Source organism: Chelonia mydas, chromosome 9 (assembly GCF_015237465.2).
Source record: "Chelonia mydas isolate rCheMyd1 chromosome 9, rCheMyd1.pri.v2, whole genome shotgun sequence".
Classification (NCBI taxonomy): domain Eukaryota; kingdom Metazoa; phylum Chordata; order Testudines; family Cheloniidae; genus Chelonia; species Chelonia mydas.
In genome coordinates this window covers 4224417-4239945 of record NC_057855.1, presented here as the reverse complement: position 1 = coordinate 4239945, position 15529 = coordinate 4224417, and the positions used below count along the sequence as shown (strand labels likewise).

Sequence of the window (15529 nt, the reverse complement as noted above, 5' to 3'; positions counted from 1 at the left end):
TGGAATAAATGTAGGTTAAACAGGGAGAAATATGTCTGAGTAGGCAAAAAAGGCTTTTATCCACTAAGCAGATAATACGAATGTCATTCCAGTTCTGACTTTTCATAGGATGCTTACAGAAATCCCTTCCTTCCCATCGCCTTGTAAGCGGTTTTGTTTTTTTTTATTTTGCATCGTTAGCATTGTTAATAATTCAGCATGTTTTCTCACTCTCTGCTCTGACGGGAGTTCTCCTCTCTTCACTCTCTCTCTCTCTGGAGCTCTGAGGGGTTTCGGCCCTAGCAAAAGAGATGCGAGCTGGATCCTGTAAGATGAGCCCAAACTAAGAGCTCCCCTTCTGTCCCGTCCCAACCCCCCTCTGAAATGTGGGGGCGTTGGCATTTGAAGCTGAACTTTGCAGTTCAGCCCTGTTCCTCAGGGTTGCATGAAAAACCTTGGCGCCCCTAATCTGTACTCCTGTTACGGAACTGCAAGTTCTTCCTTAGTGACCTGAGTCTTCTCCTTTGGAGACCCCTGCAGTTAAAACCTTGGCCCACATGACAATCAGAGGTTTGTGTCTAGCAGGCCCCGATTCAGGTCAGCATCCTTGAGTACCAGCTTCAATCTTAATGACATCAACAGACTTTAAACATGAGCATAAAGTTATGCATGTGTTTCAGGACTATATTGGCTGAACCACGTGCTAAAGTAATTTCCTGACTCAGAGCCTTAGCTCACTTAATTGTGAACCACTGTAGCCTGTGGGTGGGTTTCTCCTTGCCCACAGGGGGTCACGTTGTGCCGTGTACCATGAGGCTAGCCCTTGTTGGTCAGATTGAGGCTGGCTGATGTGACTGCAGAATGCAGCTCTTAGCCGTACGAATGTCTACGACCCGACCTTCTTTTCTGAGAGGTACGAAGTGATTTGCCTCAATGGCATCCAGACGGGCTCTGTCCCAGTTATTTGTTTCTCTGGTAATCATCCACATATTTATGGAAGAAAAAAATGCATTGGAATAACTGTGGTTTTGCAAAGGAAATAACTGGAGAGAAAGCATCTGAAGAGGGAAGAGGAGCATTTAAAAAAAAAAAAAGAGGCATTTTCTTTGTTATGAATCTCTATCTGCAGGTTGGGTGGTCTGAGATCTTTATCTTTGCAGGACCGCTGCCCTTTGCCTCGGTCGTGTAGGATGGACAAAAGCAGCATGCCTGAGGTTCTGATCGCAAACTCCACGGGTGCTGCTGGTGCTTGCCATGGAAATATCGGCCGACCTCAGCCCCCGCGAGTTTGCTTGCACTGTCTGGCAGGGTCCAGCGTCGATGCCTTGGATTTCTGCCCAGACTACCCTCCCAGCCCTAAAAAGCCAGTGGCCTGAGCACTCGTAGTTCCCATGGACGTTGACTGCTGTCCTACGCCTTCCGCCCAGTGGTGGGTGCTTAGCATCTCAGGCTGCTTGTGTGCCTGTCCCCTGTGGCACTCGCTTGAAAGAGCCCCTGGTTATGTTGTGCCCTTGTTGTTATAAGTGGGCACCTCTCAGAGTGGAAGCTCTAGGACCAAGCTGCCGGTACTTCAACCTTGTGTCATGGGTTTTGGCTGGCCAGAGTCTAAACGGCCCAACAGAACCACTCTCCACGATGAATTCTGGGTCCTGCCTCTGTTCTGGCCTCAGGGACCCACCATTGCCTGCTTCCAATTCAGCTGAGCATGTGCTGACTGACACTGGAGGTTGGGCTGGTCCGAACCTCACTCATGGAAAGCCAACCCCCCAGCCCTTCCTGGGGCACAATGGGGTGTGTTCACTTGTCATCTGTGCATGTTAGGACCAATCCTGGGCTAATCCCACAAGGTTTGGGGGCTGAGGTTGGATGAGCAGCCTGAGGTCCCGATGCCCCTTCAAACGCTGAGCTGATGGCTTTTGAGTGGCCTGGGAAATATTTGCACGTGTCTGCCTAGTCCCTAGTGGACACTGGCAAACTCACCATTGAAGCTGCTACTAGCTGGAACCCTTTTGTCTGCGGTCTCAGCAGGGAGGCTGAGAGATGACTGAGGTAGGAGGAATAAACTCCTGTCTCACTCCTAGGGGGGTTGCTGCAGGATAGCTACTTTGGTGGAATATTTCCGCTGCTGCAGTCCATGCTGTACCAGACCTCTTGGAGAGAAAAGTTCTTGGACTGCCAGTCCAGCTTCTTTCATCAGCACGAATTTCCCTGAAAACCTCCTAGAAAGAGAAGCACTGGGTCGACAATAGAAAGGGATTACAATGCTGACATTCACCTGCCTGCATCAAAGCATGATGCAATGAAAAACAAAGCAGCAGGTATAGAGGAAGTGGATTAAAGGCCAGGAGTTTAAACTTGGGACTTTCTTAAGAGCCAGTGAATTTGGAAAGGGGAAGTTAGATGCAGATTCCTGGAGAAAGGGGAACCAGATAATAGATAAAGACATTGCTAAGGAAGAACAGGATTGGTTATAGCAAAGGGTTGGTGCTTCTTCCCTATGTGATATCGTCAAGGAAAACCACTTATGGTCCTAATCCAAAGCCCACTGGGGTCCGTGGAAAGACCTCCACTAACATCAGTGGGCTTTGGTTGAGATCGTAGGAAACTACATCACCAGTTATCCCAATCCAACATGTTTCAAAGCAATTTATAATAATGCCTCAAAACCACGTTGGAGGGCACATGGAGAAAGAGGATATGTTCTTTCATGTTGGTAGGACTCCCTTAGGGCACAGTTATTCTGGGAACAAATATTTAAGATCATAGGAACTAAGCAGCCAGAGGATACATTCCTTCTCTTATGGGGACTTACAGGGAAAGTTATGCCCCCCTATGCAAAATGCCACTTAAACCTCCTATCTTTTGGTGTCCACCAGATGCTCTATGGCTGGATTTTGGAAGAAGAAATCCCTTCACCCAGAAGTTTCTTCCTTGCTCTGTAGAATCCGAGACACGAGTATTGGAGAATTATTGGACAGCCCAAGATCAAAGATCTTCTGACTTATATACAACCTAGCTTCTGTTTACAGAAGATGAAGGAAAGGACATCTTCACAATAACCTGCAAAGCAGGCAAGGCTACATCTTCCATTGTGAGCTGATCTTCAATACACTGAGATATCAATTATTGAAAAAAAAAAAAAGTATTTTCTGGGTCTGTAACTTCTGTTACAAACCTTAGGAAAGATATACAGACCTATGCTCTTAAGAGCTGGCTTGCTTGAGAAAGTGAGGATTCCCTCTTTCTTCCCTTTATTCATTTTTCATGTTTGGAAAAGTGGTGAAAATCAGAAGCTAACTGTCTGCGTACGGTCTGCCTGCCCGTTGTTTTGTTAGGGCAGCGTCAGGGCAGAGCGGGTGGAGGCGCTGGCTGCGCGAGGAGATTGTGTTCACCGCCCCAGTGAGCTTGCGTTACTCCGCCGGAGCTAGGCTGGCCGGAGTGAGAGCGGCCCTGCTGGGAAATTACGCTCAAGCTACGCAGTGTTTGGATTAGCATCTAGTGAGTAACGCTAACTCAAGTTTGTAGTCTGCAGCTGCATCCCCCTTGCATTTCTAGTTCTATCATTAGTAGCACTTGAATGTGACTCTCCCCTGGCCCCCAGGGAGCCAGCTAGCTCAAATGTAAAGCCCCACTTAATACGAGTTAGAGATTTTTGTGTATGGACAGGAATCAGGTTAGGGGCACCACTTGAGTTATTCCTCTGCAAGGTATGTTGTTGTACATAGTGATATCCCTGTAATACGTGGCAGATGCATAGAATCATTGAAATGTAAGGCTGGAAGGGATCTCAAGAGGTCATATAGTCCGTCCCACTAGCTGACACAGGGTTAAGCATACCTAATCCATCCCTGGGCATAGCTGTGAATCTCACCAATAGGAAGGACTCGACATTAAGTCAGATGATTGAGCTAAGTGACTGGGGTGCCAAGAGAGAAGGGGCATTTGCATCTCCCTCCATATGAGAATCAAGATTATGTTAGCGGGGGAATAGTCCCGCTATTGTGGGGAACTTTCCTGGCTTCTGCACTACCCCGGTGAAGCGGACTAGCGAAAGGATCTGAGTCCTCGCTCCCACTTCCTTTACCCAGAGGCCTCCCTGCCCTTGAGGACTCCCCTTCCACTCTCCTGTCTGGCAGAGTCCTCGTAACCCCAACAAGGCTGGGCCCAGGATTCCTGGGGGGCTCGACCCCCAACCCTGCTGCGGTCACCTAGGACAGGGGCTAGGGGGTGGTCTCTCTGCACTGGGCACCTCCCTTACCCACTGATCATTACATACAATTTAAAGCAAATGCAAGTTATTTAATCAACAATTAATTAAAAAAAGAATAAGGAATAATGGGAAAGGTTAAAGGAAACACATCACCCCGCTCTGTGGCAGGGAACATCACAAACAGCGTCTCTGGGATGTCAGGGCGGTTCACAGTCTGTTCCTTGTAAGTCCCAGGCCTCCTTCTCTGGCCCTGGCTGTACTGCAGGGATGCCGTGGGTTGGACACTTGTTCTGGTGATGGCCACACACTCTCAGGCTCTAGGTGGCAGGGCCCTTCTTCCCAGCTTTGCCCCCTCCCTGTCGGGGTTACCAATCCCCCTCTGAGTCTGGCCTGCAGAGCCTCCTGGCTGAGGCATCTCCCTGTGCTGGGTCCACTGCCCAGAGTCCCCCTTGCTCCCCCCAGCTGCTCACGACACCCGGCTCCAGACTGCTCCAGCCCCACTCTGCCTCAGCACAGTTGCTGCTCTGCCTCCAGCTCCCTGGGCTGCTTCTCTGGCCCCTCTGGCTCTGGTTGCTGCAGCTCTGCTCCCAGGACAGGTCTGCTCTGCAGGCTGCTTCTGTGACTCTGCTCCCAGCACTGACCTGCTTCCTGGGCTGCTTCTCTGGCCCCTCTGGCTCTGGTTGCTGCAGCTCTGCTCCCAGGACAGGGTCTGCTCTCTCTGGGCTGCTTTTCTGGCCCCTCTGGATCTGGCACAGCTCTCTGCTCCCCAGCTCAGCTTGGTCCCCTGTTTTCTTCTTAGCTCGGCACCACTCTATCTGACCCAGGCATGTCCAGGTCACATGGACACAGGACCTCTCTGGCCTCCTGACTCCCTCATTAGCCTGCCCGCCCTGTCATTCAGGCTGACCTGGAGCATTGGCCTCTCCCCACTGTTCCTGGGGACTGTCAGTCTCAGGGTCCTGATTTCCCATCGACCCTTCCCCCATTTAGTACTGGGAGTTAGCAACTAAAACACCCCCACTGAATGTTAGTAAGGGGGCAACAGTCCCCTTACATTTTGCTTAAAGCATTAAGAGCAAACTAAACAGCAGTTTATTCTCAAGACACCATGCTCAGTGCTTTGAACTTCGAAGGTGTTGGGATATGTGCTGGGCAAACTTCAGCAGCTCTGGAGATGCAGTTCATACAAATACTCTAAAGTTCGGCTGCTTATTGGGATCTCTGGAAACCTGGCCTTGGAAATCTAGAGAGAGCAGGTTTTCCTCACCAGATTTCTGGGACTCTGCTCCTGGCTGAGTTGGAAACGGCCGCGGTGCTTGTCCTTTGGCGCTTGACGGCCTGGCAGATGGAGATGGAAATGAAAAATAATGTGGGAAATGAATTCAACTTTTTTTTTTTAAACCTCAGAAAAAGTTTGACTCCGGCTTGGGCTGAGTTTAGGGGACAAGATTTGTGAGACACGTTAGCCAAGAAGGTTCCCTAATGCCCTGTTTGATTTCCAAGTGTTTAGGAGGAGTGTCCTTCCTCCTTTATGCATTTCCCCCTCTGCGTCTGTTTTGCTGCATTCCCTCTTCTGCTTGGAGCAGCCGCGTCAGTCTTTGCCCTCCCTTTGCCGGCAGTAACCCTGCAATAATCAATAATCCTCAAACTGCGGCCATCTGTTTTCTGTAGCGGGGCCGATGTTTAAACATCCAAACTCCTGTCACAAAGGAGCGTGTCAGGATGCAGCGTGTGCAATGGGATGGTGTGCTGGCGATGAAGCAATACGACCTAGGTGTCCTAGAGAAGGTAAAGGGGAATGTGATTAGGAAACGCCTAATAATATCCCTGCCTGTCTGTATTTAAAAAGAAAAAAAAAAAAAGGCACATGTCCTCAGGGGTAGCTTTGTCTCTGGAACAAAATGTCCTTCCGCTTTGACACGCACAGCATGGTGCTATCAGCTGCCATGTGCTGCCACCGGATGGCCAAATGAGTTACGGCAGCAAGAGGGTGCAGACGTTTACCTTCGCCTTGGATCCCACCCTGTGGAAGGAACAGAGATCCTGCATAATTGGCAGCATCCATCTGATAGGCGGGAGAGCTCCAGATCACGACCTGGTGGCTGCAGGGAGGGCGGACTGTCTCCTGGGGTCTCCCACCTGCTGTGTATTCAATCCTGAGCTGGTGTTGTGAGCTCTCCTGCTAGTATTTCCCACAGTGACCTGTGCACCTTGTTCCCGTCAATGCTGAGCGCTGCTTTCGGCTGCTTCGCCCTCCTCACCACGCACCCAGGAAGCACAAAGCCGCGCAAGCAGCCGTGCATTCTTGCTGCAGACGCTGCAGTTCCTGCACCGGTAGCTCTCCCTGTAACTTGCCCCCTGGATCTCCACTCCCAGCGCTGGCAGCAGGCCTGGAGTGCGGGGCTCCGTGACTCCAAGTGTAAGAACTGCGCACTCGGGGCTCCAGCGAGCCGCTCCTAGGGCCTGGTGACCGTGCCCTGCCTGGAGGCGGTACCCCTGCTCCCTGCGCTGGCAGAGCAGTGGCATCTCCCGCATGCCACTTGACAGCATTTCGTTCTTCTATTTCGATCCCAACATCCCATTTCTGCTGCCCCCGGGTGGGGGTAGGGGGCAATCTGTAGGGCCGGTCACCATCCGGAGCCTGCTGTCATTCGATTAGCACGTGTAACCAATCTCACTTCCTCCCATTTATCCTTCATTGTCAACTGCAGCTCCTGCCCCACCCAGGATGGGTAGAAAGTCAAGTTCAATGAAAGGCAAGGGGAGGCTGAGTGCCAGGGAGAGCCACGTCTTCAACAGCGTCCAATCTAAAAATACATGAGAGAGGGTGCGTGACCGGGGCGTCCTTATCGCTTGCGTTAGCAGTGCCTTGGTCTGCTGGGCGAGTGACGTTCTAGTCCTCCTCCATCCGCGATGATGTGTTATTTCCACTGGGGCAGAGGCTAGGAACCCCATCCAAGGATCTGGCCCTCCTGTGCTGGGCACTCTACAGACATGTAATGAAGAAGTCAATCCCTGTCCCAAAGAGCTCAGAAGCTACATATCAGACAGGACGTGAGAAGTGGATGAAACGGACAGAGGGGAGGCGGTTGGGTTGGGAGGAAATAACCATAAAGTGAACGGAGTTAAGCAGAAGTTGATCTTTCTTGCCTCTCTTGAGCCAGCTTTTGTTCCACTGCAGAGATGATCTTTCTTTGCCAGCTGCTCTGATGATCTCATTCCTCTCTCGCTGATGCCACCCTGCCTGCTGTAACTCACTCAAACTCCTCTCCTTGTCCCTCAAGGCTCTGCACAACCCTGGACCGGCCTATCTCTTGGATCTCATTCTGCAATGTCTTCCTCTCCCTCCCCAACACCACCAGCAATTCCGGTCGCTGTTCTCCCTTTGTTCCCTTCTCCATGCTCCACCTTGTTGTCCCCGCACCTGTCGGTGCCGATGCGCCACGCCCTTTCAGGTCCCTCCTAGGGACTCACTTCCTCTGCAATGCCCACAAACACTGATGCGTTATAGTTATTGTTGCTTAATTATGGTAGTGCCCCGCAGGTGCTTTCCGAACACACAAGTGGAATGGTCTCTGCATCTGTGCCTCTGCCCTTTACTGGATGGAGTCGTGTGGACCTACCTATATTCATAGACTTTTAAGGCCAGAAGAGACCATTACGATCATCTAGTCTAACTTTCTGCATAACACAGACCATGGGACTTCCCTGTAGTAATTCCTGCTTTCAGCTCAATAGCTATGCTTGAACTAGAGAGAGCCTTTTAGAAAAACATCCAGACTTGATTTTCAAAATTGCCCATAATGGAAATCCACTACAGTGCTTGATAAGTCGTTCCAGTGATTTAATTACCTTCACTGTTAAAAATGTGCACCTTGTTTCCTGCCTGAATGTGTCTAGCTTTAGCTTCCAGCCTTCGGCTCTTGTTAGACCTTAGAATAGGTGGAGCTGGATGAAAACCAGGGTGAATCTTTCATAAAAATGTTCGTGAAGCGTCACTCATTTTTTAACTGAAATGTGCAATTCTGATAAGACATTTTTTAAAACGTCAGCATTTTCAACCAGCCATAGAAGCTGGTTTAAAAAAAAAGATTAAATTTTGGTGAAAGTTTTGTGACAATTTGGACCTATATTTTTTTCTGCAACATTTCTAAATGTTTCAGCCAGCTCCACTCATCTGTCCATTCTCTCTCCTAGTGGCGCTAGGGGCTGTCCACAATCCCGCCTTGTACCATCATCCTCCCAACTCTGGGACCAGCTAAGCAGGGCTGGCACTTTAAGGTGGATGTGCAGTGCCTAGTGAGGACAGCAAATGGGGCTGCTTTATCGATCCATTTATGACCGTTGACGCAGCTGAGCCGGGGAGCAGATTTCTGCTTGGATCAAATTTCATGACCCTTCCAGGTGTTTTGCTTTGTATGTTGTCCCCTCCCTCCTCTGAATTTCCGAGGAAGAGCTTTGGGGCCTGGTAGGAAACACAGCCCTCCGGCTGGATTCCAAATCCCCTGGCACTTTGGGGGTGTCTGGATCCAGAGTTTCCTTTCAGGCCTGTGTATGTTTGAAATGCACAGTAAAATACCACAGTGGAAAAAGCCTGAGGAAGGGTAAAATGTGCTGAAGTGACTATATGAGCCTAGAGCCCATTTTCAGAAGGGATTTAGGCACTTTTGAAATTGTTACCTGGGGAGTTTGTGATGGCCGCCAATCCCAGGAACTGTGCTGTCCCCGTCCTGTCCTGTCCTGTCTGCTGTAATGTCAGCCTCTAGAGCTGAAAGCATGGGTCTCTGCTCCTTGGACTAAAGAGCCAGGCTGTGTAGCTGGGGCTGTGACAAATTCTTACCTTCTGTGACTTGAGCACAGGGCAGGGTGACTAGCATGTATGACACTGATCCATAGTCCCAGTATCTCCTCTGCTACGGGCTGGGTGTGTGCAGCAGTCACAAAGCTGCCACTCCTTCGAAGGCAAACAGAGGGAAATCAGCTGCACCCAAGTCCTACCCTGTCCATTCAGAAAACGTTTTTACTTAGCAGCTGCGTGAGCCGACAAATCCCCAGGGCCCTAAAAACAGAGTGAGAGAAGGGCAAACGCCCCTCGCTGGCTTTGGGTGTCTAAACGGACAATAGCGCCAACCCGGTTCCCCTCAGTCAGCAGCTGAACTTCCTGGTCGGTCTACCTGAAATCCGCCCTGAACCCTTCCCTGACTGGCTGGCAGACAGAGCAAGATTCCTGCGGCAGCTCACCTGAGGCAGGTAAGCCCCCACTTTGGAGTTCACTGTGCTGCGAGCTTCCAGCAGGAGAGGTCGAGAGGTAGGAGAAGTGGGAGCGGGGTGTATATGACAGCTCCAAACCCAGGAAGTCTTTGCCTTCGATGCCACAGCTGCTGTGTGACTGGGAAAGCCATCTTTACTGTTGCAGGGCCTTTATGGTTAATCTTTCCTCTGCCGCACCTTACAGGGACAGTCACTTTATTCCTGTAAAACCCACGACACCATTCTAGTCGTAGCCTTCTTTTAAACTAGACAAACCACTTTGTCAGACTGGGTGAATTCACAAGCAAGGCCTGTAGGCAGCATTTCAGTTAAGGAGGGAGAACCCAGTTCCCCAAATGCCAAAGAGACAAGGTATTTGAATGGACTTAACGAAAGAAATGAGGTGTGGGAAAGAATCAGAGCTAAGGGACTGGCGGGAGAGGGAGAACTTCCTCCTTCAGACCCTTCTGCAGACACATTTTCATCCGTTTTTTTTTTTTTTTTTCCTGCCACAAATGCTTGTTTGTGCCGCTTGCCTGACCCTTTGCTCTCCCGAGAGTCTGTGCTGCCATCAAAGCCTTTCTCAGGCTGTTCAGCAGGGTGAGGCTGGTAGTTACCTGTGTGGAGTTCTTGCTTGAGACATGAGCTTTGTTTAAAAAAAATCTCCTCTTGAGGAGAGCTTGGATTTACAAACACTAGAGAGAGAAGCTCAGTGTAACCTCTCCCGCTTCTATCTAGGGACATATCTGCCCTCTCCATCGTTAATACGTTTATCCCCCCAACACCCTGGGAGGTAAGGAAACACAGAGGGGGAAATGATGTACCCAAGGTTACACAGGGAGTTTGTGGCAGAGCCAGAAGTTGAATTCAGGTCCCCCAGGCTTCTGCTTTAATATCAGCCTCCTGGACACCATTGCAGTCCATACTGCCATTCTCAGGCCCAGTAAAGCCTGGTTTAAAAGCAGATCGCACGGTCCGTGGCTCATGTGAAATGAGGTGTGGTCTAGTTCTTCATCATACTGATATGCTGGGACAGTGCCGTGAGACTCTTTCACCACAAATCCTATCCAACTGGCCAGTTTTCAGGCTTGTGGCTGAGCTTCAGAGAAGCCTCAAAAGTCAACTGCTTGATTCCACGCCTCAGATAGGGGAGCAGAGCTGGATTTGGTAGCTGTGTCTAAGTCCTGCTGGCTCTGGAAGACCTTCTGTATTTTGTGGACGTTCAAGGCAAAATGACCCCCGGGGGGACTGAAACTGGTGAACCTTGTTCCATGTATTTCTGTAATCCAAAACCACCACCTCAGTTCACACTCTTGTATGGAGAAGGTTGGGTGTGTGAAGTTACTACTTGAGGATGATAAAATACTGGAAAAAGAAAGAGGACTTGTGGCACCTTAGAGACTAACCAATTTATTTGAGCATAAACTTTCGTGAGCTACAGCTCACTTCATCGGATGCATTTGATGAAGTGAGCTGTAGCTCACGAAAGCTTATGCTCAAATAAATTGGTTAGTCTCTAAGGTGCCACAAGTCCTCCTTTTCTTTTTGCGAATACAGACTAACATAGGTGCTACTCTGAAACCTGTCATAAAATACTGTTGATATTGATAGAGCCAGAAGAGTTCCCAGAAGTCACCTACTACAGGACAGGCCTAACAAAGAAAATAACAGAACGCCACTAGCCGTCACCTTCAGCCCCCAACTAAAACCCCTCCAACGCATTATTAAGGATCTACAACATATCCTGAAGGATGACCCAACACTCTCACAAATCTTGGGAGACAGGCCAGTCCTTGCCTACAGACAGCCCCCCAACCTGAAGCGAATACTCACCAACAACCACATACCACACAACAGAACCACTAGCCCAGGAACCTATCCTTGCAACAAAGCCCGTTGCCAACTGTGCCCACATATCTATTCAGGGGACACCATCACAGGGCCTAACAACATCAGCCACACTATCAGAGGCTCGTTCACCTGCACATCCACCAATGTGATATATGCCATCATGTGCCAGCAATGCCCCTCTGCCATGTACATTGGTCAAACTGGACAGTCTCTACGTAAAAGAATAAATGGACACAAATCAGATGTCAAGAATTATAACATTCATAAACCAGTCGGAGAACACTTCAATCTCTCTGGTCACGCAATCACAGACATGAGGGTCGCTATCTTAAAGCAAAAAAACTTCAAATCCAGACTCCAGCGAGAAACTGCTGAATTGGAATTCATTTGCAAATTGGATACTATTAATTTGGGCTTGAATAGAGACTGGGAGTGGCTAAGTCATTATGCAAGGTAGCCTGTCTCCCCTTGTTTTTTTCCTGCAAACCCCCCCCCAAGACGTTCTGGTTAAACTTGGATTATTGCTATGCACATTGTAAGATGAGCTGTTGCCAGCAGGAGAATGAGTTTGTGTGTGTGGTTTTTGGAAAAAGGGGGGGGTGTGGGGGGGGGGGTGAGAAAACCTGGATTAGTGCTGGAGGTGACCCACCTTGATTATCATGCGCATTATAAAGAGGGGTTTCAAAGGGAGATGGGCTGTTGCCAGCAGGAGAGTGAGTTTGTGTGTGTGTGTGTGGGGGGGGGGGGAAGGGTGAGAAAACCTGGATTTGTGCTGGAAATGGCTCTACTTGAGGATCACTTTAGATAAGCTGTTGCCAGCGGGGGAGTGAGGTGGGAGGAAGTTTTGTTTCATGGTCTCTGTGTGTATATAATGTCTTCTGCAGTTTCCACGATATGCTATGCATCCGATGAAGTGAGCTGTAGCTCACGAAAGCTCATGCTCAAATAAACTGGTTAGTCTCTAAGGTGCCACAAGTCCTCCTTTTCTTTTTATAAAATACTGTGTTATTATGCCCTGCTGGGTAAATTGTTTTGGCAGGTTATTTGATCCTCTTCATTGTACTGAAATGAACTGGCTGGTGTATATTTGTACCACCACATGCTACTGGATGGTACCAGAACTGTTTAATTGTGTGTCCTAGGACCTATACCAGACACTGCCTCTGATGATTCTCTTTTCGCTTAGGTGGCGGGGGGTCTTGTGCTTTTAGAGCAGGAGAATTTGAGTTCTCTCTCATCTGCTGCCATGGACTTCCCAGCGGTCATGCTATGCAGCAAAGAGAGAAGCAGGAAGTCCGGTGGGTTTGTCATACTGTGTCATACTCCCTAGAACCCTGGGGATAAGTTGTTCCTGGGTGAACAGTACTGAGCTATTACATCAATTTAAGCTGACCTGAACCTTCCCTTCTCAGCACACGCATTCAGGACTGAGAATGCACCTCATTCCCTAGTGCTCTCTGCCTGACAATTCATGTTCTCATTGAAGTGCCCAGTGCTGAGGTCTGGATCTTGACACGCTTGAATGGGCAATGTCCTCCTCCCCTAATATGTGCGGGCCAGTAGTTGCAGCCGTGTCAGATGGAGTCTCTGAGTGGCAGGAGGAGGGTTGTCTGTGGGTTTAACTGTAAAGTAGTGATGCTGAGCTAATCAGTGGCACATGCAAATGATGGAGTGCCAGGACTGCGGTTCCAGGGCATGTCTGCATACACACATTCTGACTCCCCAATTTCAACTTTCTGAATGCAAAAGGAATTGCAAATCTGCAATGGCCAACAACAGCCACTAGGTGGCATTCTGTGTAGGCTATCTCAGTGCTTGTCCAGTTCTGTCAGTCTGCGCCTGGTGTTGCCACTCTTGGTAATTTTTCACCAATCGTTCTACTTTTGAAAGGCCTCAGTGACGAAAATTCGTGGCGACTTTTTGGGCTACCACTTACTTTCTTGCGGCAAAATTTGGGAGATTTTTCTGGAGATCTCTGCGGCTCCCCAGTCCCTGTCTCTGCACTGCCACCTGGTGGCTGTTCAAATGAGCAGCCACTGAGATGCATGTGCGGCTGGACCAACTCCACATCTCCCAGCCAGCAGAAGCCACATGGCAAATGCACCCTTGGAACAGAGCCCTGCTGGCTGCGGCAAAGCAGAGCTTCCTGTTGGCCACAGGATGTATCCAGTCGGATGAGGAGGCAGCCAGTGTGGAGGTGGGGGCAGGCTATAATGAACCTGGAAGCAGCCCAGTGAGTAGCAGCTGCTGCTGGGCCCACTTTGTAGGGAAGAAAGGCCCTGCCGGCCCCACCTCCCTTTCTGGCCCCCAGCCATCTTCACATCTGGGTTCACTCTGCAGACTTCCAGGCAGGGCTGCGCAGATCACTGATGGTCCAAAGAACGTGGTTGGAGAACGACTGAGCTGGCGTATCTACTTGTATGTGAGCCAATAAATGTATACCTAAGTTGTGAGACCACTTTTGTAGCAGACCCATGATTTCCCCCCCAGCTCCTCATGCCTTGTCGGGCTTCCAGCATAAAGTACTGTACAACAACTGGACTTCCTTGGCGGGGCTGCAGGTTTTCAGTAGCCCTCTGGGCCTGCCCTTATTCATAAAAAAAGACAGTTTAGAGATGGGTCATTGGGCTTTAAGGACTTCATTGAAATAAGCAGGGGCTGCATATGTATGAGGTTGGCTTATAGGCAGTTCCAGCTTCAATATGACTTTATAGGGCACATTGTGGGTGCAGTTTGATGCCCATGCTGGATGGCATTGCCAGGCAGCAGCGCCTCTGAGCTCTTAACTGCTTTGAGGAGTTTACACAGAATTGATTCCCGTGGAGCTGGTGAAGTAACCGACAGAGGGGCTGGGAGACCCGAATGGTGCATCTGGTCTTTGCAATCGGGCACATTCTGCTCTCCCAAGCACGGTTCTTATTTTAGTGCCTCCTCTTCTTGGGATAAGATAACGGGGGCTATGGAGATGACGGCTGTCTTTATCTCCTTGAAGCATTAGAAGATATTGGTGAGTGGAGATGAGTGTCCCTGCTGCGGGTCAGATATAATAACCCATAGCACTGTGCTGGGATGATTACATCCAGCCAGTGTCTGTACACAGGTGGAATGTTGTTCTCTTGTATGCACTTGCTCTTCCCATGTGAAGTTTCATGCTAATACTACTATCCTCCCGGGCCAAGCTTTCTTGAGAAAGCTTTTGTTTAAACAAACAAAAGGAAGTATTTTCACAGAATGCACAGTCAACCTGTAGAACTCCTTGCCAGAGGATGTTGTGAAGGCCAAGACTATAACAGGGTTCAAAAAAGAACTAGATAAATTCATGGAGGCTAGGTCCATCAGTGGCTATTAGCCAGGATGGGCAGGGATGGTGTCTCTAGCCTCTGTTTGCCAGAAGCTGGGAATGGGCGACAGGGGATGGATCACTTGATGATTCCCTGTTCTGTTCATTCCCTCTGGGGCACCTGGCACTGGCCACTGTCGGAAGACAGGACACTGGGCTAGATGGACCTTTGGTCTGACCCAGTAGGGCCGTTCTTATGTAAAGCTCTGTTCGGGCTCCAGCTTTTAAGAGCCCTGAGGCTAATGCTTTCTCCCCTTTGCCCCACCCACCAACTCCACAGCTGTGCAGGACCATCCTGGTGGTGCTACTGCCGTGGAAGGAATTGATGGACTAAGTCCAGGATTCACACTCTGTTAGTCCGCTGTGTGGAACTGCCAGTTGCTAAGTGCCCCGTTCTGAGCTGCTGGGGAGCACAGACTTCCCGGTTGCCTAGCACTTGTGCTCTCTCTACCCAGGACTCATCAACTACAGTGATCCCGCTCTCTACCATGCATCTTCTTGATGGTTGCTCAGCGCCCTGGCAGTCTGTGACCTCGCTTGATTGTGTTTGCCCAGATCCTCCAAGTCTGTGTCTCAGGTGGACCTTTTGTTCATTGGCTTCTCCAAGTCTTCCCAGGGTATGGAAGATTCATCACTTTTGAAGAACAGAAGGACCGTTCCGATCAATCTTGCCTGACTTCCTGTGTAGGCTATGGGCGTCACCTGCTTACTCCTGCATCGGGCCCAACAGCTTGTGACCAAACTGGAGCATGTCTAGACAGAACGCTGAATACCATGGTCCCTTACGAAGTAACAGCATTCTGTTCGAATGTGGCCAAAACCCACTCCTGCTATACCTGCTATTCCAGTCTGTATCCCCACAGTGATCACCTCCACGAACCCCGTTTTTCAAGGAGGTG

At 49.7% G+C, this 15529-nt stretch overlaps 1 protein-coding gene across 4 annotated transcripts in view; it reads left to right on the top strand.

Moving 5' to 3' along the window:
• Positions 1-15529, top strand: part of TPRG1 (tumor protein p63 regulated 1) — a 118820-nt gene that overhangs the window by 35225 nt on the left and 68066 nt on the right. The window contains exon 1 of one of the 4 annotated variants that reach the window (XM_043522803.1): positions 9178-9439. The exons of the other annotated variants lie outside the window; for them this stretch is intronic. The gene's annotated coding sequence lies outside the window, so the exon portion shown is untranslated. Of the gene's footprint in view, positions 1-9177; positions 9440-15529 lie in introns of those variants that run through there. 4 annotated transcript variants of the gene reach the window in all.